Source organism: Calidris pugnax, unplaced genomic scaffold (assembly GCF_001431845.1).
Source record: "Calidris pugnax isolate Ruff unplaced genomic scaffold, ASM143184v1 scaffold9, whole genome shotgun sequence".
NCBI classification, from domain to species: Eukaryota; Metazoa; Chordata; class Aves; order Charadriiformes; family Scolopacidae; genus Calidris; species Calidris pugnax.
The window spans coordinates 8,216,187-8,242,723 of NW_015090778.1; the positions used below are offsets into that span (position 1 = coordinate 8,216,187).

Genomic DNA, 26,537 nt, shown 5'->3' on the forward strand with positions numbered 1-26,537 from the left:
GCTGACATTGATGTCTGTATTGGGCGTTGTGTTGGAAACCATTGCTGTTCCCTGGAGGGTGCTCAGGCAAGATCAGGCTGTGGATGGGGGTTGTCAGTTCTCCCTGTTGTGTGAAAACAAGGGGCACAGAGGTCTGGGCAGAGCCTCGTGGGTTTTTCAGGACTGTTTAGGCACCACATCCCTGTTGAGACCAGTATGAGTTTGAGGAAAGAAGAAAGGAAAGCAGCTGAAAATGAAATCCTTCTTGTGTTTTGTTCATCTGAAGCCCTGAGCAATTTGGGAGTTCGCTTTCAATATCTGCCTATTAAAGCAGACCTTTTTTCCATAGAAATTGCTCTCAGGTTCTTGATCGGCTCCAATAAGCACAATGCCTTCTCTTGTCAGATGGGCCCACTTCAGCCATAAATCTGATGCTGAGAAATTAGATTTCTCTCCTGCTCCCGAGCTGTCATCGGAAGAGTAAGATGACGGCGATCCGTGGGGAGAGCTGAGCGTGGCAATCGCCGTGCAGGAGCTGGGCAGGGTTTCCTTGGCTTCCCACAACGGGAGATTTGCCCTTCAAATTCTCATTTGATTTGTGGTGGATGAGCCAAAAGAGCTGGGGATGAGGAACTAGGAACCACTTAACTGCTGCATTCGACTAAGCCAAGTGAGATAACCTCACAGCAAGTATTACCCGTGTTTTAGTGGAGAAAATAAGTGTTTTTCTCTTTCAAAAGTCCTGGAAGAGATGGGGTGGTGTCTCCTCTGTGCGAGGTGCTAACACGGTGGTGGTGATGTGTCCCAGTCATTGACTTGACCCTTCTTGTCTGGGAGCCAGAATTATTTTTAAAACTGCTAAAGGATGGCTCACAGCGTCCATTACTTACTGTGACAGATCGAGCACCACCAACTGCTGGTAGCCAAAATACCATGAATCCGGCCCTCAACTCAAGAGACAGCTTAGAAGAAAAAGTTAAAAAAAAAATAAATACATTAATACTGAACTCTTTGTTCTGCTTTGGATAGCCTTTACTACTCATGTTTTCAAGCTTTCCTCTGAAGCTGTAGAACTTAGAAGAGCATTTAAAAAAAAAAAATGCAGCTGAGATTTTTCTTAAAAATCACATGTTTTCAGACGCAGGGGACTTGAGAGTAAAGCTCCAGATATAATCCTGAGATTTGGCAGTGCTCTTTGTATCATATTAAGTGATGGTCTACAGCACTCGTTAATTACTGCAGGCTGCAACACAGTTCTGGCTCCCGACAGAGGTCTTCTGCTCATTCTCAGTGTATAAGTTTCCCCACTCCTTCTGGGTAAGAGGGAAATATCACTTTCTAAAGGGCGTCAGTACAAAATTACACAGTGATGTCACCTGTATTCAGCTTGAATTTGAATGGAATTGTATTTTAAACTGTTTTATTGAAAAAAAGAGAAATTTTAGTATATGCAACTAAAACGATCTACAAATCTGTTTCTGAATAATCGTACAGGTAATTTGGTCTTTATAAGGCTCCGTGTCTAATCCAAAGTCTGTTGAAGACCGGCAGAAGAGAGCAGGCTGCTGGTTAAAGCTGGTGATAGTCAGTGATCTGGACTTTGTTGATGGACACATCCAGGATCAATCCACATTTCTTCTCCCAATCCTCTACAGGCTGGGCTTTGTGCAGGTTCCCAGGGGAGGCAGTGCTACCTGGCAGGTACAGCAACCCTCTGAAAATAACTTTTTTTAATGTTCATTAAATTTGGTCTGGTTTTGGACCTTCCCCTGCAGTGCTGTTCCTGGTTGCACCCTCTGAGTTGTCTGCTTAGACACCAAAGTGGTTGGGGTGCACCTCTCTGTCCCAGCTCTGGCATGGGGCGACCTCGCTCCGAGCTGAGGTGAGGTTGGTAATTGGGCTGGGGTCCCTTAGTCTCCCTTAGGATGGATTTATGGCAGCTGAATATGTTGTCCTTGGCCACAGTGGAGACAATCTGTAGGTGCTGTTGGAGATACCAACCCATAGTTTCCTGCAGACGTGGTGGAGAGAGGCAGGACTTGTCCCATGGCTCCCCGCAGACGTGGTGGAGAGGGGCAGGACGTTGTATCCTGGACAAGAAAGGTGTTTTGCAGCAAAGAATTGTGTCAAACACAATTCTTAGGATGCAGAAATGTGAATCTGGCCTCTCTTCCTTCTCCAGCCAGCTCACAGCCAAATCCTCCACCTGCTCCTGGACCTGACTGTGCCCTTGCCAAGGATCTGCACTGGCTGTCCTCCACCACTCAGCAACGGTGCCCATCCATAGGTGATGCCTTTTGCTTTTTGGCATGTGCAGGGAGGCAGTGAGCTCAAAACAAAAGCTCAGTGGTGCCTGGTGACAGGACGAGGGACAACGGGCACAAACTGGGACACAGGAGATTCCATCGCAACGTGAGGAAGACGGTCATTACTTAGAGGGTGGTGGGGCACTGGAAGAGGCTGCCCAGAGAGGGTGTGGAGTCTCCTTCTCTGGAGATCTTCAAAACCTTAAAACCCACCTGGATGCTCTGGGTGGCCCTGCTCTGGCAGGGGGTTGGACTGGATGATCTCCAGAGGTCCCTTTCAACACCTACAGTTCTGTGATTCTGTGAAAGAAGAATTTTCTCTAGGTGAACCTGCTCAAGCTGAACCTGCTGTGGCAGGGAGTTGGACTAGATGATCTCCAAAAGTCCCCTCTAACCCCTACAGTTCTGTGATTCTGTGAAAGAAGCGTTTTCACGGCGATCCCCGGGGGGAGACCCCTCTTCTCTCCCACGGGGCATTTAATACTGGGAAAGCAGCAGCAGTTCCCTGGGGGGGTGAGCATCTTTGGAAAAGCTACCGAAAAAAGGGGGGTTTATCTGGATGTGGGTTGGAGAGGAGAACGTTCACCTGTCCCCTGTTTATGGTCCCTGTGTTTGCTGGGCTGCCTGAGCCCCGAGTCTGGCAGAGCCGGCCCCGGCAGCCGGGGCTTTGTCTCTGTGCGAGGGCTGACACGTTCCAGCGAGCTGCCACACAAGCACAAACATCAAAGGGCTGGCGTGTGTGTTTTCCGAAGCAGCTTTCGAGGTTTTACTGGGCTATAAAATACAGCGATGAGGATATAAAAACAAAGCTGTGATGGACTTAGCAGAGAGCCAAAGCAAGCGGGGAGAGAAATGATGGAAATGAGAAAAAGGGTTATGAGCGAGGAGTGATGTATCAGCTCCGTGTCAGGAGGAACAGATTTTGGAATAACTGTGAAGAGCATAAAACTGGTTTAGTCATTAAGAAAAAAAAAAATAATAGGAAAAGAAAGGAAAAAAAGAAAAGGAGAAAAAAAAACCTGATAAAAATGAATAAAGGAGGGAACTTCAAAGCGTAAATTTCCCGACTGCGTGACACTGATGTTTTGAACAGTTGTTCTGTGTGAGATAGCAGCAGTGATTTTAATGAACTTTAAAGAGCCGTATAAATAGGAACAAACAAAGGCAGGTGATCGCATTAGCACAGAGCTAGGCACTGAGCTAATTGCCTGAACAGGATTTAAATGGCAGGTTATTATTTTTTTATTTATATGTATAAACCTATTTTTCTATTTGGGCTTAAGAAAATAGAATAAAATAAACTCGAGCGTCTCAATTTGGATTTTCAAGGGAATCAAATACATGCTTGATTTCCGTGAAGTACTTGAGCTGTGGAGCCAAAGGGTAGTGAAATGGGTGTAGCAGAGAAAGGGGGAGCCTTTTGTTGGCCCATAAGGGGGCTGGGTGGATAGAAGAATTGATTTTAGTTTGATGCACAATCTCCCTCTGATGTTTCAAATGGATTTCACACTGCGGCTGGAGGGGGATGCGGAGGATCAGAACCATCAGAAATGGGGAAAAAACAGGTCACCTTGTACTTGGAGAGTGGGTCACCTTATTCTCATCCGAGGCTGGAGACTTTCTTAGGCTTTGGATTTTCAGATTAGAGCATTTGTTTGGACTCAGGCCTGCTTCTTGCTTTGATGTGTGCTGTGGCACAGGGCTGGATGTCCCCACTACTGTTGGCAGGGGATGTGCAGGTAAAGGTGCTCTGATGTTCTCCTGGTCCTGGCTACTGGCAGATATCATTGCTTTCCTGGCTTGGTATACCTGAAAGAAAATCAGCTGTGTTGTGGACCAGATTCACCTGCAGGTTTGACGTTTCTATGGTTGGTGGACTAAGAGCGGCCACTGTGGAGACAGGCAAAGGGAGCCAGCCCTGAACATTTGCAATGTTGAAAGCATCCCGGCCTGTACAATAAGTGGGTTGTCTTGTTAGAGCAATTTGTGGTCCTTCAAGAACTGCTAAGGAGGTTAATTAAAAATTATAATCTCTAATTGGGTACATGACTGGAAAGCCAACGTCCTGTGTACCTGAGTAGCACAGATTCAGATTGCAATCACTGCTTTCTAATTCCCATCCCAGCCTCCCCCTCGAAGACTCCAAAGTTTAGACCCACTGCAAGTGTTAATGAGCTCATCAGCTCTCCCCAAGGCCCCTCATCGCTCTGCTGCTTGTAAAATAGGTTTCTCCTGTGCTGGGGAAGAACTTCACCCACCACAGCCTCTGCTCTCACTGTCCCCTTTTGCCCTGCGATGTGGTCAGCCTTCCTCTTCCTGTGCCATTTCTCCCTGGAAGAGGTTCTTGCCGTGCAGGGTATTTCTGGGCTGACCCCCTATGATCCTTGGATTATTTGCCAAAAAACAGCAGCCGTAGGGGAGGGAGTCATCTCTCTGATCCATTAACCACAACTCTGGTTGTGGGTCAGAACAGTAGAGTCTGGAAAAACTCCAGCCTGTCTCTCCAACTGCCACCCCCCATCATCGTTTTCTTCCTTTGATTAAAGAGCAACGTGGGTTCAGAAGCCCCCAGCAAAAGCCAGCCTTCAGTGGAAATGTGATTAATCCTCACTCCGTATTTGTTTTAAATTAAAATTCTGGAGGAGTCCATGTGCTTTTCATATTTATTCTTCCTCACCACGAGAGGGACTGGCCCAAGATGGACATTTCTTAGCTGCTCAGATGGCTACATATTAGAGTGATTACAATTATCAGCACTGAGATTAAGGGATTTGGGTTAAAAAGAGAGGGAATTGGGGAAGGAAAAAGCAGAAGGAAGGCAGAGGAAGAAAGGAAAAACACTTCAGTACCTTCTCTGGCCAACCTAGAAACAGCTTGTGTTTGCAGTCCATTAGCTCCTGTTACCTGCTTTATTTTTAGTGCCCATAGTCTCGGGTACCATGGGAAGTCCTTTAAAGTGAGCACAGTTGCAGGAAACAAGTCGGCTTAAAGCAGAAAAGAGGCCCCACAATTGTGCCAGCTTCTAGAAACCAGCCGGAATTGAATGCTTGCTCAGGGTTGCCGAGGGTTCAGGGAATAGAAAGGCTCTTGCAGCGCTGTTTGTAGGAGATTTAATGGGTCAGTCTGTTCTTCTTGGCTCTGCTGAACCCTGTGTTTCTGAGCCAGGTGCTCTGACATTTTTAGTGCTGAACTCCTGATACAGCCAGTGGGGCTGACTTTTGGGAAGTGCCTGGCCTTGCCTGGCTCGAAGCTATAGATCCCCCCTCTCCGAAACGTTTCAGGTGGGTCACTCAAAGTGGGGACAAGGCAGGTCCCTGCTGCAGACCCGTGGCTGGTTGCACCTGGGTGCTTCTGTCTGCTCAGCCCAGGAGCTCCTCGCTCCGGTTCAACCCAGATCATGCCCTGGGCTTTCTCATCGGCACCAGCAAGGAGGGGGAGTTTGATACGGGTTTATTCATGAGGACTAAGCCCCTTTCCTCCATGTGTCTGGACGGTGATGTTGCAGCATTGACTTGATTTTCACAGAATCACAGAATTGTTGGAGTTGGAAGGGACCTCTGGAGATCATCCAGTCCAACCCCCTGCCAAAGCAGGGTCACCCAGAGCAGGCTGGACAGGAAAGTGTCCAGGTGAATTTTGAATATTTCCAGAGAAGAAGACTCCAGTGAGTTTTGAATATTTCCAGAGAAGGAGACTCCACATATTTCCAGAGAAGAAGACTCCACACCCTCTCTGGGCAGCCTCTTCCAGGGCTCTGGCAGCCTCACAGGAAAGAAGTTTTTCCACATGTTCAGACAGAATTTCCCATGTTCCAGTTTGTGCCCGTTGTCCTTTGTCCTGTCACTGGGCACCACTGAGAAGAGTCTGGCCCCATCCTCTTGCCCCCCGCCCTTTAGATATTGCTCAGCATCGATGAGATCCCCTCTCAGTGTGCTCTTCTCCACCTGAACAGCCCCAGGGCTCTCAGCCTTTCCTGTGCTCTTCTCCAGCTGAACAGCTCCAGCTCTCTCAGCCTTTCCTCAGCAGAGAGATGCTCCAGTCCCTTGATATCTTTGTAGCCTCCACGGGACTCTTTCCAGTATTTCCCTGTCCTTCTTGAACTGGGGAGCCCAGAACTGGACCCAGTGCTCCAGCTGCGGTCTCCCAGGGAAGAGCAGAGGGGGAGGATGACCTCCCTCGAATTGCTGGCCACGCTCTTTTTAATACCTCCCAGGAGACCATTGGCCTTCTTGGCCACGAGGACACGTTGCTGGTCCATGGGCAACTTGTTCGAAGTGGGACCTATTAACGAAACCCTCTTTAATGTTTCCCACTCAGCACTCCTGTGGTGGCAGTCTACGAAGGTATTTTTTAGTGCTGTACTGAGGACCAGAGAGTCAAGAACAAATGATTCATAACTGGAGACCCCCCCGTCCACCATCCTCCAGCCCCCCAGCCTGTGTGGGTCTGCAGCGGTGGCCGGAGCTGCAGCTGGGGAAGGGCCAGCTCCTCTCTGTTCCGGGTTGGAACGTGCCCCACACGTGTTGAGGTTTCTGCAAATGTAAGATTTTCGGAGCTTTTGCAAACTCTGACTTTACAAAAGCTTGTAAATTGCCCACATTTTCTCAAGGACAACCTCAAGGGTACCCCCAGTAAAATGCCTGCTCCAGAGGGGGAAAGGCGGTGAGGAATTTTTAAGGAAAAAGTTGCTTGAACTATTTAACTTAGGTGAAGAATGTTGTTTTCGCTTCTTATCCTCATCCCAGAAAGGGGCAGGTCATTTTAGATACAAATTAAAGAGAAAATATTGCTGGAGGCAGATTGTTCACCTGTAAAATCTCATCTCAAATCATTAAAGTTTGGCAAAGTTGTGTAAACACGCGAGGGCGAGAAGCCTTCGGCAGCTTTAAAACCTGATACTGTATTGCAAATATTCACAGGCAATTACATCAAAATAACAAGTTTTAAAGAATATTAAGAAAATTTATGATTAGAATAGGCCAGAATTTAAGTTTCTGCCTTGTGTAAATGTAGATAGGGTGGCCTTTCATTTCATGGTCACCCACTATTTTTCTCAGATACCCTATCAGGGTATTGTCAAGCGTTCAACGGGAAGAGGCGAAGAGCCTGGGTAAAGGATGTGCTATCGGATGTTTATGCTGCTCCTGAGAAACACTCCATAGTTCACTGACAGTAGTATCTTGGGACTCTTTATCAGGAATGTAATAAGCCAGATATATGGCAAAATTCAAAACATATTTGGTTTGGACCTCTGAGATCTGGAGCTCTGCCGTTCCCTGCCAAAGCAAAGCTGTCCCAAAATTGACCTGAAGAAACTTCTCGCACGTTTTGGTGAGGTCCTGGAAGTTCAGAATAGCAGAGGTGAGAGGCAGCTTTCATCTGCTAAATGGTCTGAGCTTTTTTTTAAAAAAAGCAAACTCTGAAATTAATATTGAACCTGATGAATTCCTGAATACTTTATTGTCTTTTGCTATTTTTTTTTTTTTTTTCTCCCAGTCATTGCAATCCTTTTTGCCCCGTGAAAACTGGGTCTGTTCCCCTGGTCAAAACAAAGCAGTTCTGTATTATTCTGACACCAAAAACATAATAATGAAGTGAAAGGAAATCAGATTTTCTTCAGTAGATTACTGAGAGGCAAATTTGAAATGGTATTACAAATAATACCTCATAATTACAATGGGAATGATGAGCACCCTTAATCATGCCTTGCAGCTGTGTTTGTTAATAAGAAAGCAGAGTAGAGTGGTATTGTGACATCTTTCTTATTATTTTTAATCTAGTGTACAGTGTTCAGGCCAGATTTTAAGATGGACCAACCTTCGTTGCCTCCAATATAAATAGGCTGCTTTACACTGGCCAAGCCTCGGACCTTGTTTTGCTTTAAAAAAGCTCTTTTCCCCCTCCTCAAAGTCTTGCAGTAGGGAAGGAGCACGGATCTGTGGGACTCTGGGTTGTTTCAGTTGAAACTCCGTGCATTAATCATAGGTTTGACGCACTAAATGTTTCTAATTAGCATCCAGCTTAAAACCACATGTGCTTCAGCCCACGTTCAAACGCTGGAGCTGCACAGGTAACCTCAGGAAAACCAGGAACAGATGGCAGGATGGGGCTGAACCGAAAATCAGGAGAGGCATTTGTCTGCTTAAAGCAGAAGCCAGAGCAGCAGCTGTGATTTAAGGCTGCTGAAGGGGCTGTGTCCCATCGCAGACCTCTCGCCACCCTCGAGCCCTTGGCTGGTGGAGGAAGGTGCTCATGGCCAACGTGGCTTCTGGCTGCTGGGGTGGCCAGCACTGATTTTTCTGGGAGTGGGGAAAGGCAGTCGATAAGTGGGACAGCCCTGAGAGGTGGTTGATGCCCCATCCCTGGAAGTTGAGAAAGCCTGGAGAGGTCGTTGGTGCCCCATCCCTGGAAACATTCAAGGTCAGGTTGGAGCAACCTGATCTAGTTGAAGATGTCTCTGCTCATTGCCAGGGGGGTGGGAATAGATGACTTTTAAAGGTCCCTTCCAACCCAGACCATTCTATGATTCTGTGATAGCGGCATTAGCAAGGATGGGGTTTGTTGGTATCTTTTGGATACTGCCCATAGCAGCATTAGCAAGGATGGGGTTTGTTGATAGATGGGGTTTGTTGGTATCTTTTGGATACTGCCAAATCATTTTGTCTCTCAACTCTCAAAAATAAGGTTTGCTGCACTCAGGCTGGTCCCCTCGCTGGTCCTACACCTGCTCCAGCGGTGAAATCTGCCTTGTATCCTTTGAGTGCTTTTAGTGCTTTCCTGGAACCACGGCGTCTGGGGAAAAGCATTTGAAAATTGCACATCATTAGCATGCCGAAGAGGAGGTAATGTATGTAAAGCGTTTGACCTCCTTCTGGCTCCCGTGGCTGGGACAAATTCTGATCTCATTTGCAGCAACGCAAATCCAGAGTATCTCCATTAAGCACATTAAGTTTAGTGGAGTTACTCTGAGTTTCTACGGCTGCACCTGGTAAATGGAAGATGTCACTAACAGCCTTTTCGTGACCCAAGGGAAGGAAGTAATGAAGGCAACCTGCAAATGAAAGGATGAAAACAGTTCCCGACAACAGGACTTTTGCAGGGGTGTGAAATTTATTGGGAGCTGCTGCATGCTCAGCATTTTTTTTAAACCAGCTCATGCTTTTGTTGCTGGAAGTATGGAATTAGGAACCTTGCTATAGGCATTGAGTTTTTAAAACGTGTCAAAGGCTACCTGGGGCCTACCTGGAGAAGAGGTTGATTATAAATTGACAGAGCAGTTGGAAAAAAGTTAAAGTATGGGAAAAGGCGAGTTTTTCATTTCTTATTTTCCCTTCTTTTTCCAAGAAGGAAGGGAAAGTGGGGAAGACTTGGAAAACAAAACAAAACTGAAAAGCAGGGGGAAATGAAAACGAAAGCCAGTTTCATACAAAATTAGTTGGAGGAATTAAATATCCCACAAAATAACAATTGCTACAATTTTTTATTCTCTCTCTGCATGTGTAAAACACCGGTGAAAGATCCACCGCACATTTCAGTTTGGCTGCTTCCCCCCACGCCCTCTCCAAATCCAATATCACTAACTATTCTCAGTATTAAAAAGTCATTTTATTTTTTTCCAAATACACAGAAAATTCAAAACAGCTGGAAACTAAGGACTTCTTTGTGTGCGGCGTTTCCAGTCCCAGTCCCAGCAAGCCCAGAAAACCTGTGCTTTCCCGGCAGTGGATGCGGCGGAGAGACCTGGTTGACGGGATGGAGCCCGGCTCGGCTGTCGGATGCGCCGGGGAGGTGCTTGTGTTTCTTCGTGGTTTTTTGGTGGGGGGCAGCCAGATGTAGTGTTGGCTTTCTCAGAAATAACATAGCTGGTCTGTCGCCTGCGTGCGTCGGAAGTTAACATATGGATGGTTGATTGTGAAAATATTTAAGGTTCCAGTGAGAGCCTTTATTGCAGAATCACAGTATCTTCATGGTTGGAAGGGACCTTTGAGATCATTGAGTCCAACCACAAAAAAACCCCTTAAAAACCAAAAAAAACCACACCCACAAAAAAACCCCCCACAAACAGACACAAACCAACAACCTTGAGCACTAGAGCATGTTCTGAAGTGCCACGTCTACATGTTTCTTAAATACCTCCAGGGATGGGGACTCCACCACCTCCCTGGGCAGGCTGTTCCAGTGCCTGACCACTCTCTCAGTCAAGTAATGCTTCCTGATATCTAATCTAAACCTCCCCTTCAGCCCCAACTTCAGACCACTTCCTCTGGTCCTGTCATTATTCCCTTGGGAGAAGAGGCCAACGCCCACCTCTCTACCTCCTTTCAGGTAGTTGTAGAGGGCAATGAGGTCTCCCCTCAGCCTCCTCTTCTCCAAACTAAACATGCCCAGAAATTTATTCATCCATACAGAGGGGCAAGGAGGAACCTTTGGCTCTGTGGCACCTTTTATCCATCTCGCTGGCTGGATTCCCCTGTCCTCATGGGGAGGAGGAGGGAAGAGCTGCTGTGTAGATAGAGGCAGCAGCTCTCCCTTTGTGTGAATCTCTCTGGTTTGGGTCCCAGTGGCTTTGGGTCCGCGTGGGCCCTTCTCCTCATCGCAGCCCCAACTTCAGACCACTTCCTCTGGTCCTGTCATTATTCCCTTGGGAGAAGAGGCCAACACCCACCTCTCTATAGCCTCCTTTCAGGTAATTGTAGAGGGCAATGAGGTCTCCCCTCAGCCTCCTCCAAACTAAACATGCCCAGAAATTTATTCATCCATACAGAGGGGCAAGGAGGAACCTTTGGCTCTGTGGCACCTTTTATCCATCTCGCTGGCTGGATTCCCCTGGAATCCAGGAGAGAGGAGGAGGGAAGAGCTGCTGTGTAGATAGAGGCAGGACCTCTCTCTCAGTGTGAATCTCTCTGGTTTGGGTCCCAGTGGCTTTGGGTCCGCGTGGGCCCTTCTCCTCATCGCTGGGCAGCCCTGCCTCTGCCAGGCATGTGGGGATCAGCAAAGGAATGGCCTTTTGGTTTGGGATGGGGGAATCCCGCTGTGAAATGAAATGCGGAGAGTGGAGGAAGAGGTAGCTCATGAGGGCTGAAAGGATCTTTTCTCATTCGCCAGGGTGAGACTCTTCTACATAAATGTAGATGCCACCAGGTGAATGACTGGACTCCAACTCCCGGCGGCGACACCACCCCTCCATGTGGTTCCTCACCTCCTAAAGGAGCTACCTAAAGTAAGCAGAAATTAGCCCTGAAAGTGCCTATTTTTCTCTCTTTCACATCTTCTTTTTGCTTCCAGGCTGTGTCTGTGGTCACTTACCCTATGTGTTGATTTTCTCCTCCACACATCAAGCCACGAGGTTCGATTTCGGGGCGGGCTGAGCCTTTGGCTGCTCCCTGCACACTGCTCGGGTCTCATTCCAGAAGTGTGTAAAGCCTCTCATTTGTCATTATTAGACCTAATTTGGACAAAAATGCCACAGATTAGATCTCTCTTACGGGGCCTGGTTGTCAAATAGTTTTAAATCACAAACCACTTTGTCACTTTGCTTTAGATTCTTAGAAAATCCATGCCCTGCTTTACAGCTTGGTAAGTCTGGGGAACACGTGTTGGGATTTTCACGCACACTATTGCTTTCCACGCAGGAGGAAACCCAGAGCTGGTGAAAATCTGAGGCTGTATTTATTAGGAGGTTCTGGAGCTCTTTCTGCATTTCCTTGCTGATCCCAGGTAAGGAGTATCCAGCTGGAACTCGTGCAGGTGTTCGGGGAGAAAAGGACCGTGATGGAAAATGCTTCCCAAGCGCAAAGGTGGAAGGGGTTCATGCCAAGCAGCGCGATTCCTGTGTCCCGCGGGATGCCTGCTGTGTGTGGAGCACTCCTCAGCCTGAACAGTGATGGGAAGGGGAGGAGGAGGGAAACAACATTACCTTGCAATAATCAAGTGTATGAAAATTAGTAGGCGTTTGCCGTACAAGCATTGTTTGACTGAATTTCCTCTTAAAGTGAATTTGACAAGCCTGGAAGACAGCGTTACACACAAGTGCTTCTGTTTGCTCCCCACGCAGCTATTTGCAGCAGCTGCCAGAGACCTGACGAGCTCTGGGCATGGGTAAATTTCTTCCATGTGCTGATTTGTCAGGTCTCGTACTGCAGAACATGTCAGACGCTGGCAGCTGCCCGTCTGCCGAAGGCTGTGGTGGCCCCGGTGCCGGCAGCGGGCGTTTAATGGGATGCTCTCAGCAATGAGGTGTGTCTGGGCTGGTCTCTCATTCGACCTGTATTTTTTTACCAGGTATAAGACCAGGTTTTATACCAGGTCTCCCTAATTCATTGATACAGTTGTGTTTCTTTATGAAAAAAAATAAAATAATCAGCAGTGCAGAATAAATAACATTTTACTGACAGCATGCCAACGTTGAGCTGTTACGTGCTGGGGGACTGGAGCCACCCTCCGAAACTGAGCCAGTGTGTCTTAAAAGAGGAGAGAGGATTCTTCAGCAGAAAGTAGAGTTGGTTTCTGCCTTTGCAGCATGATTACTTAACTGATTTAATTAACAGCTACCTGATTGTGACAACCGGGAAACAACTCTGCCGGTCGAGGTCAGACACGGTCCAGGCTGTATCACAGGTCCTTTGATAGAGTCTCCCATGGTATCCTCCTGGAGAAACTGGCTGCCCATGGCTGGATGGGAGGACTCTCCACTGGGTTACAAACTGGCTGGAGGCCGGGCCCAGAGAGTGGTGGGGAATGGAGTCAAATCCAGTTGGCGGCCGGTCACAAGTGGTGTCCCCCGGGGCTCAGTATTGGGGCCTGTTCTCTTTAATATCTTTATCAATGATCTGGATGAGGGGATTGAGTGCCCACAGTGATTGAGAACCCTCAGTCAGTTCGCAGACAACACCAAGTTAGGTGGGAATGTCGGCCTGCTTGAGGGTAGGAAGGCTGTACAGAGGGATCTGGACAGGCTGGATGGATGGGCCAAGGGCAATGGGATGAGTTTCAATAAGGCCAAGTGCTGGGTCCTGCCCTTGGGTCACACCAACCCCCTGCAGCGCTACAGGCTGGGGCAGAGTGGCTGGAGCTGCCTGGTGGAAAAGGACCTGGGGGTGAGGAACCTTTGGCTCCGTGGCACCTTTTATCCATCTCGCTGGCTGGATTCCCCTGGAATCCAGGAGAGAGGAGGAGGGAAGAGCTGCTGTGTAGATAGAGGCAGGACCTCTCTCTCTGTGTGAATCTCTCTGGTTTGGGTCCCAGTGGCTTTGGGTCTGCATGGGCCCTTCTCCTCATCGCTGGGCAGCCCTGCCTCTGCCAGGCATGTGGGGATCAGCAAAGGAATGGCCTTTTGGTTTGGGATGGGGGAATCCCGCTGTGAAATGAAATGTGGAGAGTGGAGGAAGAGGTAGCTCATGAGGGCTGAAAGGATCTTTTCTCATTCGCCAGGGTGAGACTCTTCTACATAAATGTAGATGCCACCAGGTGAATGACTGGACTCCAACTCCCGGCGGCGACACCACCCCTCCATGTGGTTCCTCACCTCCTAAAGGAGCTACCTAAAGTAAGCAGAAATTAGCCCTGAAAGTGCCTATTTTTCTCTCTTTCACATCTTCTTTTTGCTTCCAGGCTGTGTCTGTGGTCACTTACCCTATGTGTTGATTTTCTCCTCCACACATCAAGCCACGAGGTTCGATTTCGGGGCGGGCTGAGCCTTTGGCTGCTCCCTGCACACTGCTCGGGTCTCATTCCAGAAGTGTGTAAAGCCTCTCATTTGTCATTATTAGACCTAATTTGGACAAAAATGCCACAGATTAGATCTCTCTTACGGGGCCTGGTTGTCAAATAGTTTTAAATCACAAACCACTTTGTCACTTTGCTTTAGATTCTTAGAAAATCCATGCCCTGCTTTACAGCTTGGTAAGTCTGGGGAACACGTGTTGGGATTTTCACGCACACTATTGCTTTCCACGCAGGAGGAAACCCAGAGCTGGTGAAAATCTGAGGCTGTATTTATTAGGAGGTTCTGGAGCTCTTTCTGCATTTCCTTGCTGATCCCAGGTAAGGAGTATCCAGCTGGAACTCGTGCAGGTGTTCGGGGAGAAAAGGACCGTGATGGAAAATGCTTCCCAAGCGCAAAGGTGGAAGGGGTTCATGCCAAGCAGCGCGATTCCTGTGTCCCGCGGGATGCCTGCTGTGTGTGGAGCACTCCTCAGCCTGAACAGTGATGGGAAGGGGAGGAGGAGGGAAACAACATTACCTTGCAATAATCAAGTGTATGAAAATTAGTAGGCGTTTGCCGTACAAGCATTGTTTGACTGAATTTCCTCCTAAAGTGAATTTGACAAGCCTGGAAGACAGCGTTACACACAAGTGCTTCTGTTTGCTCCCCACGCAGCTATTTGCAGCAGCTGCCAAAGACCTGACGAGCTCTGGGCATGGGTAAATTTCTTCCATGTGCTGATTTGTCAGGTCTCGTACTGCAGAACACGTCAGACGCTGGCAGCTGCCCGTCTGCCGAAGGCTGTGGTGGCCCCGGTGCCGGCAGCGGGCGTTTAATGGGATGCTCTCAGCAATGAGGTGTGTCTGGGCTGGTCTCTCATTCGACCTGTATTTTTTTACCAGGTATAAGGCCAGGTTTTATACCAGGTCTCCCTAATTCATTGATACAGTTGTGTTTCTTTATGAAGAAAATGAAAGAAAATAATCAGCAGTGCAGAATAAATAACATTTTACTGACAGCCTGCCAACGTTGAGCTGTTACGTGCTGGGGGACTGGAGCCACCCTCCAAAACTGAGCCAGTGTGTCTTAGGAGAGAGGATTCTTCAGCAGAAAGCAGAGTTGGTTTCTGCCTAAACTTCTGATTACTTAACTGATTTAATTAACAACTACCTGATTGTGTCGAGCAGGAAGCAACTCTCCCGGTCGAGGTCAGACACGGTCCAGGCTGTATCACAGGTCCTTTGACAGAGTCTCCCACAGTATCCTCCTGGAGAAACTGGCTGCCCACAGCTGGATGGGAGGACTCTCCACTGGGTTATAAACTGGCTGGAGGCTGGGCCCAGAGAGTGGTGGGGTCACAGTTGGTGACCCCAGTTGGTGGCCGGTCACAAGTGGTGTCCCCCAGGGCTCAGTATTGGGGCCTGTTCTCTTTAATATCTTTATCAATGATCTGGATGAGGGGATTGAGTGCCCTCAGTGATTGAGAACCCTCAGTCAGTTCACAGATGACACCAAGTTAGGTGGGAATGTCGGCCTGCTTGAGGGTAGGAAGGCTGTACAGAGGGATCTGGACAGGCTGGCTGGATGGGCCGAGGACCATGGGATGAGGTTCAATAAGGCCAAGTGCTGGGTCCTGCCCTTGGGTCCCACCAACCCCCTGCAGCGCTACAGGCTGGGGCAGAGTGGCTGGAGCTGCCGGGTGGAAAAAGGACCTGGGGGTGTTGGTCAACTGTGGGCTGAACGTGAGCCAGCAGTGTGCCCAGGTGGCCAAGAAGGCCACCAGCATCCTGGCCTGTGTCAGGAACAGTGTGGGGTGTAGGACTCGGGAGGTGATTGTCCCCCTGTACTGGGCACTGGTGAGGCCCCACCTCAAGTGCTGTGTCCAGTTTTGGGCCCCTCACCACAAAAAAGACATTGAGGTGCTGGGACGGGTCCAGAGCAGGGCAGCAGAGCTGGTGAGGGGTCTGGAACACAAGTCTTGTGAGGAGGAACTGGGAGTGTTCAGCCTGGAGAAAAGGAGGCTGAGGGGAGACCTCGCTCTCTCCAACTCCCTGAAAGGAGGGTGTAGCCAGGGGGGGTCGAAGTCTCTGCTCCCAAGGAACAGGCAATGGGACAAGAGGAAACAGCCTCAAGTTGCACCAGAGGAGGTTCAGGTTGGATATTAGGAAAAATTTCTTCATGGAAAGGGTGAATGGGAATTGGAATGGGCTGCCCAGGGAAGGGGTTGAGGCACCATCCCTGGAGGTGTTCAAAAGATGGGTTGACACAATGCTGGGGGAAACGGTTTAGTGATTTTTTTTGTCAGAGTTAGGTTGATGGTTGGACTAGATGATCTTGAAGGTCCCTTCCAACCTGGATGATTCTATGATTCTATAATTCTAAGAACTGAATTTATCGCAAGATGCTTTAACATGAAGTTATTAGGATCAAGCTCTTGCTGCACCACTGCCAGGAGGTCCCAGAGAGCTCTCGAGTCGATGCGAGAACCACGGCTGCCGGGGCTGAGTGCAAGCAGTTATCTCAAGGAGGTTGTTGGATCTTTCCTGCCTGCATCTGGCTCGGATCCAAAAGCACAAACAAGACTGAAAAAGAAGCGGGTGACCGTGGCTGCTTTTATTATCTTCCCTTTCATGTCCATCTTGTGGATTAGCCTGAGTAGGACGAAGCAGCAGGAGGACCCAAGCCCCTCGGTGCATGTTGAAGGCATTGTTAGACGGGGCTCGCACCCTGACTAGCAGCAGACTGAAGAGGCTGAGCTTCTGCTGATACCCAATTAGCTGATTATCCCAAAGGGAATTGGAAATGAAGGTTATCTTTCAACTTGTGATGAGCTTCCAAATAAATATTCAACATGCATTTAATAAGACAGTTTTATGCATTATTTAAGTATCAATTGATGGGTAGAAGACGAAACACTACGCTACTGATGCTGAGGACTGAAAGGCAAGGGCAGAAATCTGGTGAATGAGTCATTAAAGGAGATTTGTATCACTCATTTTACTGGATTATTATTTACACAGTAATCATGAAAAGAATTTTAGTAAGAATTAATTTCTGTATTTTGGTTGTTTGGGGATCTTTTTGTTTTTAAAGCACGAGATGAGCAAGGGTACAAAATAAATGAGATTAGGGAAAGAGGATGTCAAGGCAAGGGTGATCCTACCTCCAGCTCAGGGCAAGATTAGCTCTTCTGGGGCCAGGGTGGAACTTTGTCCCTTGCAGTTTTGAGCTGGTTCAGAGAGAATAGCTCTTTTGTGTCAGGGACACAAATCTTTTTCCTTGAACTTGGAAGGTTTGATTCTCCTCCTGCTCTCGCTTCTGGCACATTTCAGGATGGACTTTGCTGGAGGCAAAAGCCCTCTCAGAAAGGAATCTGTTACTGAAGGATAGTCCAGTTCTTCCTGTGTAGTGGGAATTTTTAATGTAGACAGTCAAGGGAGGTCTTGACTGTCACCTCCTTCAGACTCTTGCTGGGTTGATCTCACAAGGTCTCTCCCTATTCATGTGGAGAAATTGTGTGTGGCTGGGGACTTGGGCATGAGTTTCCCCAAGGACTGACCCCTGGGTTGGGGATATCTAACACACCTGACAGCAATGCCCTTTTTTGACTTCTACTTTCCTCTTCCCAATATTTTTGCTCCAGGTTACTTGAAACCTTGATGAGCTGCTTTAGCCTGGTCCCATCCCTGCCAGAAATCCATGACTTGGACCAACACACCGTGGTTTCAACACCGTGGAAATGTCATTGAAACTCTTCTACCATGGGATAACTGGGAGCAGGATCAGCCTCCTGGTCCTCAGAGACACCACTTCATTAATTAAATAAACCAGTGACCTCTGAGACAGGAGAGAAAACACGAATGGAGAGAGGAGAGTGGGTTTTCTCTCCACCGCGTCTCTGCTTCTCCAGTGCTTCCTTCTCCAGCTGCCCAGTGAGGCTGAGCTCCTCCCAGCAGCTCAGGGTAAGCTCTGTTTTCCCTAACACCCCATGGTATTCCAAATATTATTTTATGCTTTTTAAAAAGAAAAAAAAAAAAAAAAAGGTGCTAAAATTAAAACAGAGAGTCTGTCCTGATTTGTGGTACTTTTTTCAGCTCTCTCTCTCAAGAAATTTATTAATCTTGTTTGAATTATTTGTCTTTCTTTCCTCTTACAAAATGTTTTTCCCTCCAGAGGAAAAACTGCCAATGTATTAGTAAAAGAAGGTCAGATCCCAGTGCCCTTTTCCTTGTTGATTCAGTGTTTGGAGAGAAAACTTAAAGGGTGTTTTTTAAAAAAGATGCTGTTGAGAAATAAGAACTTGAGTTCAGTTTGCCTTTTGCCTTTAATTTTCTACTTTTCCCTCCCTCTTTCACTCAGTGCAACATGACCTATTTTCTGTATATATGCAGTTTCCCAGCCTAATTTATCTCGTACTGAGTATTTGCATTTTCATTACTTTTAAGAAAGATTATATCTCCATTTTAATTGAAAAAAATCACCTGTTTTATTGGAAATATAAATAATTGTCAAATGTTTTCACTTATTTTTATGGAGATTTGTTTTAAAGCCTTTATTTTGCTTCTAATATTTTGATGCTCCCTTTAATTTGGTGCACATAGCTGTATTTCTTAATATCTTTAAATGATCTCAAGCATATCAAAAAGGTAGATTTTTCAGAAGAGCTCAGAACTAGAACTCTGAATAATTGATTTTTTTTTACTTTTGTTTGTTAAACTAAAAAATGTTCCTTAATTTCTTTCTGATCACACTAAGAGCAAGATTATTCAGCAAAATAAATAGACTACCCTAAATGTTCAGTTTGATTCATTTTGCTTCAGCTGCACGCTCTGAAACCATTTAACTCTCTCTTTAAAATTTAAATGCTGAGAATTTTTTCAAACAAATGTACTTAGGAAGGAAAACTTTAAACATTTCCAAACATCTTCAAAATCCTAAGTAGAAACATTTTTTCTTTCCCCAAATATACCCATTTTGTCCCCCTTAAAGAAGTTACAGCCTCTTTCTTACCGTGTAGTAGTTACCATGGGATGGTTCCCATCCCTAGTTACTGTAGGTGCCCTAGAAAATAAGCAAAGAAAAAGAAATACCTTTGGAAGGTGATTCAAGCCTTCTGCTAACAACCATAGGAATAACTCTCCTAAATTGTGTTATTTTATATTTTTAAGGTCAGAGAGGGTGAACCTGGCTCTATGGATGTACTACGTTAAGCGCAGCGTGTCTTGTGAAGTGCTTAAACAGGCTGACTTGTGTGTTTAGGGTGTAAATGTTCTGCGTTGTACAGCAGGGGCACTGGGAAACGGGGGGGGTTTGTAAGTGAAAGGCATTAACATCCTGAGCAGTATGTAGATGAGTCTATATTAACAGCCACATTCATTTAGCTGAAGTTGATGAGCCAGCAGAGGAGGTTCCTCCGTGGAACCAGCGACCTTGGGTGGGAGCAGGAGAGGTCATACTGTGAAAGGTGGTGATGCTGTGGTGGACTCTTGGTGCTTTAAGGGGCGATGCAGGTGTGTAGTAATAACTGAAGCTTCATTAAAGTCTAAGCAGGGTCGTTCCATCCTCTTAACGAGATATGTTTTGCTATTTTTGCTGGATTTCCTAAAATACCACGTAGTGTTTTGTCTGGTACAGGCAGTTCGGGAGTGGGTGAACTGACTCTTGTAGGAAATATTTAAAGATTCAGATAGTCGAAGGCATCATGGAAAATATTTAAACACAAGGTGTCGTATTTTTATCGTGGGATCTTTGTTTAAGTGTCAGCAAAATGTGAGTTTGCTGCTTATTTTGGAAGAAGGGCTAACAGTGTTTTTATTATCTCTGAGCACGCTGAGCTGACTCAGTGTAATGTAATTAATGAGGCCATCTTCCATTAGAGGACAGTGGGAAGAGCTATTGCTAATTATGTCACAGACATCAGAGAAAAGTTGCTGAAAGAGGGACTCTCAGTGTCCGGAAGATGGTGTAGGAAGATGTTGATTCTTCTCAAGTCACCAGCTGCAGCATCGTGTGGTTTTGGTTTCTGCTGCAGAAACTGCTCCTGCTGGTGATGGAGTGAGCACAAAGAGCGGATGGAGCTGCTGCTGCCCAGAATGGGAGCCCCAAAGGACCTCGTTGGCTCAAGGAGGAGATATTTGCTCACACCAGCATAACCTCTCTCCACTGTCAGTATTTCCTTTGGTCGTGCTGGGACTTCTGAGGACAGCCCGGGCTGTATATTTGCTCACACCAGCGTAACCTCTCTCCACTGTCAGTATTTCCTTTGGTCGAGCTGGGACTTCTGAGGACAGCCCGGGCTGTTTGAGGACATCCTGGGCTCAAGCCATTTACTCCTGAATGAAGATGCTCTTGATGGACTGTTTTGTTCTTTGCAGCAGCAGGAATGAGCCTGGAAGGTCAGTGCCGGTAACCAGACCCGGAAATCACTGCAGTGTGATACGGGGTGTTGAATACAGAGATCAATACTGGCTTCCCTCCATGCCAAACACAGGAGAAGAACTTTCTCCAGCTTCCCCATAATTGAACTTCGGAGTAAAGTGGCTGGAAGAGACTCTGTATTATTCCCTCATCCATTTGTTCAGAGATAAGGACATATGAGCACTGGAAACGTCTAAGGCCTGATTTAGCCTGACCTTCTGAATAGCAGACTGTAACATTTTGTCCATTAACCTCACCACTGAGCCCACTGACTCATTTATGACTGAAACACCTCTTCCACACTTGGTCTGAAGAGACCATGTGGTGGATAATCCATCCTTTCCCTTAGCAGTTTCTTTTAGTCTCTCCATTTAAAGAAGTAATGATCCTCCTGTCACGTACCTGATCCGTGATTCACTGTAGTTTGCAGCCTGCACACGAGAAGGCCAGGACCTGGCTGGAAGGATGCTGTGGGTGAGGAGGGAGATGGTTTGGGTAGAGTGGATGGTGTGTAGGTAGCCCGAGGTGTGAGGTTCAGCGCTCGGGAGTGTGACCGTATTTTGGGTGGTTGCCCTTGGGACTGGGGTTTATTGATGGCTCCATGAGGGTTCAGACCAGAATTGGTGCTGCTGTCCCAGGGGGGTGGCTGGGGTGTCAGCAGAGCTGGATGGAGTCCCAGGGGAATGGCTGGAGCTCTGCAGAGGATGGCTGCTCTCTGTTTCAGCTGGACGTGGCGTCAGGGCTGACCCAGCGGGTTCCTGCTGCGTTGCCTTCGTCAAACTGGATGAAAACCGACAGTATTCCCCCGTGCCCTGCCTGGCTGCAGTGCTTTTCCATCTTTGTTATCACAAGCCTTAAATTCACCCTCAAAGTCGTTCAGCTCCTTGTTTATCTGCTTCCTTGGGCTCCTTAATTACAGCTGCTGCTGAGACAGCAAAGCTGGGTTGAGGAGACCACCAGCACAGCCCGCGGGGGGACACGGAGCCCCTTCCCCGTGGGGATGCTCTCTCTGCCGAGCGACTCTGTGAGTTGATGGACAGATTTGACTTTCTTTGGGCTGAAAAAATACGGCGAGGCGCAGCCAGCTCCCCGCTCCTGTAGCGCTGCTGGAGCAAACGAGCGGCCGCCCGCTGGTTCCAGCGAGGTGGGCAATATTTCACTGGGGAAAAACTGGGGGTGAGTATTGTGACAGGCAGCCCGGTAGCTGGAGGTGGCCTCCTGAACAGCTTTGGATTGACCCATTTCTGTTTGCAGAGTGTGTTGTGGGGTTTTTTTGGGTTGGTTTTTTTTATTTTTTCCAGGGCTCGTCATTTTTAAGGGCATTGATTTTAATGTGTTTTCTTTGGATGGTGATTTGACAGCGGAGGAATCGGCTCTGAGAATCCGAGAAGGAATGGCATTCCTTGGTCCTTCCCCTCAGCATGCCCTGACTGGAAGCTCTGGCTGTCAATGGTACCCAGAGAGAGTTTTGTTGATGAAAAACGTTCCTTGGAGCCCTCCCATGCAGGTGCTGAGAGAATGAGCCAGTTGTTTGGAGAATTGTTGACTGTCCCCATGGACAGGTGCCATTTTGAGTGAAACCACCTCAGACACAGCATGCAATTTTCACAGACGTTGCACAGCACCATGGCAAAGAACAGACCTCGAAGTTCACAAACTGAGTGGAAATTGCCAGATATTTGTGAGTTGATGGATAATTGACATCAGGAAATGTTTGCAACTGGCTGCTCATGAAAGCCTTTGAGGAGCTCTGGACCCTGCGATTCCCTCCCTTCTGACAAACCCCATTTTTGGCAGGTCTGTGGTTGCAACTGGGGCAATTTCATTGGGTCATGCTCATTGGCAAAGCACGAGGTTTATGACCCTACCAATGCCTTGGTGGCTTTTCTTCTCTTCATAGATACGTCTTGGAGGATACCTCAGCTGTAATGGGGTGAGCCAAGGTCTGGAATGAGGGGCAGGCTGAAAGAGCTCAGTCTGTTTGACTTGCTGAAAAGCAAGCTTGGAGGCAACGTGATCCTGGTAAGTAATTCCCTGCCTCAGGAGGAGATTTCTGATGTGTAACAGATAGGGGAAGATCCAGTGGATGGAAGTTGAAGCTAGGCTGGAAATAGGACAACCGTGGAGCAACAGAGTGATTACCCAGCAGAGCAGCTGACCAAAGCAAGGGGGAGATTCATTGTAGCTTGGATGCTCCACCTTGAACCTGGATATCTTCTCTAGTTCATCCGTGTGCGAGCTGGATAACGTTACACACTGATGGGAAAAACAAACTGACAAAACAGTGTCCTGGGGCTTTTCACACATCGGGCAGCTTCCCCTCCTGTTCCTGAGCTCGCTGCAGAAACAGTCATTTCACCACTGAAGGGCAGTAGCTGCTCTGGGCTCGGCACCTTTTTAAAGTGACTTTAATTGCAATGCAGAGAGCTGGCTCTGCGCTCCTTAAAGAGAGGGAGCTGGTTACCTGTCTCAAGGACAGTTCAGAGCATTTCCATTTGGTGCTATAAGTAGACGTGTTAGGGGGTAGGTGTGGGAAATATGGATAGGTGGAGAGACTGGCCAACTTGGAAATCATGAAGTAAAGAACAAATCATCACACTAAGTGGAAAAGTTCCTTCTCTCTCCTTTTTTGTCCTGGAGAACAAAATACTATGAGAACAACTGAATTGTTTCGTTTTACCCCAACATTTTGCTTCATTTGGGGGTAATTTCTGACTTGTGTATTCAACCATTTTTCTTTAAAACATGATTGGCTTTTATACAGGCAAACAAAAATGTCACTTCGAAACAAAGCAATGAAAAGTCTGGTTCTAAAAGCTGGCAGAACGATGTGGTTATCAGCTCTGTGCCAGGTATCCCCTTCTCTCTCTGCCAGCTGTCTGCGTGCTGAATTCTGCCTGTGGCTGCTGATGAAGACCTCGGTGCAGCCAAGGCAGCGATGCTCCCAAGGGAACCGATGCCAGGGTTTTTATTGCACAAACCTGGGGGTGTTGGTGGATGAGAAGCTCAACATGAGCCGGCGCTGTGCACTGGCAGCCCAGAAAGCCAACCCCATCCTGGGCTGCATCAAGAGAAGCGTGGCCAGCAGGTCGCAGGAGGTGATTCTACCCCTCTGCTCTGGTGAGACCCACCTGGAGCACTGTGTCCAGCTCTGGAGTCCTCAGCACAGGAAGGACATGAACCTGTTGGAACAGGTCCAGCAGAGGGTCACTAAGATGCTCAGAGGGATGGAGCACCTCTGCTGTGAGGACAGGGTTGTTCAGCCTGGAGAAGAGAAGGCTCCAGGGAGACCTCATAGCAGCCTTCCAATATCTGAAGGGAGCTACAGGAGAGATGGGGAGGGATTCTTTGTCAGGGAGTGTGGTGACAGGATGAGGGGTAATGGTTTTAAATTGGAGGGGAGATTTAGATTAGATATTAGGATGAAATTCTTTGCTGTGAGGGTGGTGAGACACTGGAACAGGTTGCCCAGAGAAGCTGTGGTTGCCCCATTCCTGGAGGGGTTCAAGGCCAGGCTGGATGGGACTTGGAGCAACCTGGTGTGGTGGGAGGTGTCCCTGCCCATGGCAGGAGGGTTGGAATTTGATGATCTTTTAAGGTCCCTTCCAACTCTAACCATTCTATGATTCTATGATTTCAGGGCTATAGCAAAACTTTGGGAGTGTGGGCAGTGCTGTGTGGCCAAGCAGGTGCCATCCATGCATCCAACAGTGGCACATGCTCTTTCTGGGAGCCAGTGTTGGGTTTGTGTGGCAGGACTGTCTGCAGCCCCCATTCCAGACGTACGAGGCAGCAGAGCTGCACATCCAGGACCAAAAGCCGTTTCTGTACAGTGTGTGTAGTTTTTTTTCTCCCGAAAGGCTTAGCTGCGATAAGGCAAGGTGGAATGGGACATAAATCACAATCAAATAGCTGTGGTATGATGCTGTGTTTTTCCTCTTTCTCTTTGCGATATTCCTCTCAGTTCATCAGTTTTATAGCCGGGGCTCGGAACGGCTCCGGGCCTGATTCTTGTTAAAAGTTACAGATATCTGTTAATGTCGGGCAGCTGCCGGGGCTGTCGTAGCGTTTCTGGGCCGCAGGTCAGTGTGAAGGGTTTGGATAGCGTGGTTCCATCTGAGGGGCTGTCGTGTTAATTCTGCTATATTGGATGACTCCTGGAAGCAGTTTTCCTGGGCTATCGCAGGGGTTTGTAATAAATCTTAATGAGACATCCCTGCTATGATAAATCATTTGTTTCTCTAGTAGGATCTTGGCTTTTGGTCCTCAGGGAGAAGGGGGGAAACCTCAGTCCCTGCATCAAGGCGATATCAGTGGTTACCTGGCTGTTTACTATCTAGCTAGAAAACATTGCAGCAGTCCCCCAAAATCCCCAGGACGTTGTCTGCTGTTTGTAAAAGTCAGTGTTTTGCTTCCCAAGGCAAACAGCTGCCCTTGAATGAGAGAGATGCTTTGTTTTAACCCAGGTCCTTTAGCTGGAGGGATTCTTCCTTCTCCCTGCCTCTCGGGTTAAAAAGCATCCAGGAGGGATTTACAATAAAGTCAAGAGAAAAGGTGACAGAGCCAGAACTAAAGCCCACCTGGGCAAATGCTGCTGTTGCTGCTTTCATTTTGTTGGTGAAATCAGCCAAGGCTCCAGCTGAGCACTGGTGCAATTGGGGTGAAATTTGGAAAACACAAAGGCGGCAGCAGCTGTCCTCATGTGGATCTCAAAAACTGAACCAAAGCAAGCTGAAGACCAGATCTGACCGGTTTCCCAAAGGTGTGTGACACATTAGGCCAGTCCTGCACCTTCCCCACCACCCCCTTCCCCTTCCTTTCCATGTTACATGTTGTTCTGGGTATTTTCTTACACCATTTTTGTTGTCGGTTGTAAGGAGACACATCCCAATATGGGGAGATTTCCAGGTGAGGAAGCACAAGGAACATGAAGCAATGGGCTTGGAGAGGTCCCTGGGGGCTGTGAGAGGTGGGAATTAACATCATTGCTAATTTGCTTTTTTTCTCAACAGGGATGGCAAAATTCATGGGTGTCAGTCACTGGTATGATGGAAGACGGATCCTGTCAGAAACATGTCCATGTGGTCTGCTTGGCCAAGACATTTACAGGGTAATTTTTAATTTGTTACTGTGTGACATTTACATCTTTTGTAACTAAAAAGAGTTCTAAAGGATCAGATCTAAAACCTGTTGAAGTGTACCGAAGTCTCTAATTGACTGCAGTAGGCTCTGAACCAAGCCTTGAAGTAACTGTTAATTTGGAACCCTCTAAAGGGGTGGTGTAAGTGGTGGTGAAATACAGGTTGGAGGAAGATGATGGGGTGAAAAATCCCAAGGATTTTTCAAGGACGTTAGGTCCCAAGGACGTTAGGTTACGGTGATCTGCATTGCTTAGTTAAATGGATCCAAGACAGCAAAATAATCCTAATCTAGGTAACCGCTTTTGTGTAATCTTGTAAGTGGGTTAAACTTGTAGGAAGGCAAAGATTCATCCCAATTAACTTGGGGACTTAACTGTGGCATCTAAGGTAGAATGTCATCACCCTCAACAGTGGAGAGAGAGGGGAATGACCAGAGGATGATCTGGATTTCAGTGGTCTCACTGCTTTGGTACCTGCCTTGCCTCCCTCTCTGGATGAAGACAAAGATGAGGGCACTGCCTGCTGCTTGGTGGGGACAATCTGGTTCTACAGCTTGGAGACATGGAAATTGGAAAGAACCTGAGAAATATTGTGGGCATCCCTGTCAGTAGGAATTCTAGTAAATTACTGTGATTAAAAGGGCTGATTGGTTTGAGGGATTGTTTTAAGATGAAGTCTGATAAATCTACAGAAGGGGCTGTATGAAAAAGCAGCAGAGTTCCTAGGGAATGAAAGGCATTCCTAATCTGTTGATATCTTCGGTGGGTTTGAAAAGAGGTCAGATCTCTCTGTATTTGTATTTATTTATAGAAATATTTGTATAATATTTATGTAAATTCGGTGTTCCCTGGCTGCTTCTGTTTACCTTTGAGATCAGGAAGGAATGGCTTTCTCCCTTGGTGTGTAGCTCTTCCAGGTCTCTGTAGCCCTGGAGCCTGCAGCAGGGCAGAGGGAAAGCAGCTCACTTCAGACCTTCTGGTGGCATCGTGT

The 26,537-nt window shown here is 47.5% G+C and overlaps 2 long non-coding RNA genes across 2 annotated transcripts in view; both read left to right on the plus strand.

Moving 5' to 3' along the window:
• LOC106894114 overlaps positions 1–17,945 on the plus strand; it is a 32,325-nt gene extending 14,380 nt beyond the window's left edge. Inside the window, exons 2-5 of the long non-coding RNA XR_001413219.1 lie at positions 9,913–10,073; positions 11,391–11,505; positions 11,918–12,002; positions 17,633–17,945. This is a non-coding gene — a long non-coding RNA (uncharacterized LOC106894114). The remainder of the gene's footprint in view (positions 1–9,912; positions 10,074–11,390; positions 11,506–11,917; positions 12,003–17,632) is intronic.
• Positions 17,946–20,251: 2,306 nt separating this feature from the next.
• On the plus strand, positions 20,252–25,506 carry LOC106894104. The gene is made up of 4 exons (XR_001413214.1): positions 20,252–20,880; positions 21,768–22,203; positions 22,307–22,428; positions 25,419–25,506. It is a non-coding gene; the product is annotated as an uncharacterized LOC106894104 (long non-coding RNA).
• The last annotated feature ends 1,031 nt before the right edge of the window (positions 25,507–26,537 follow it).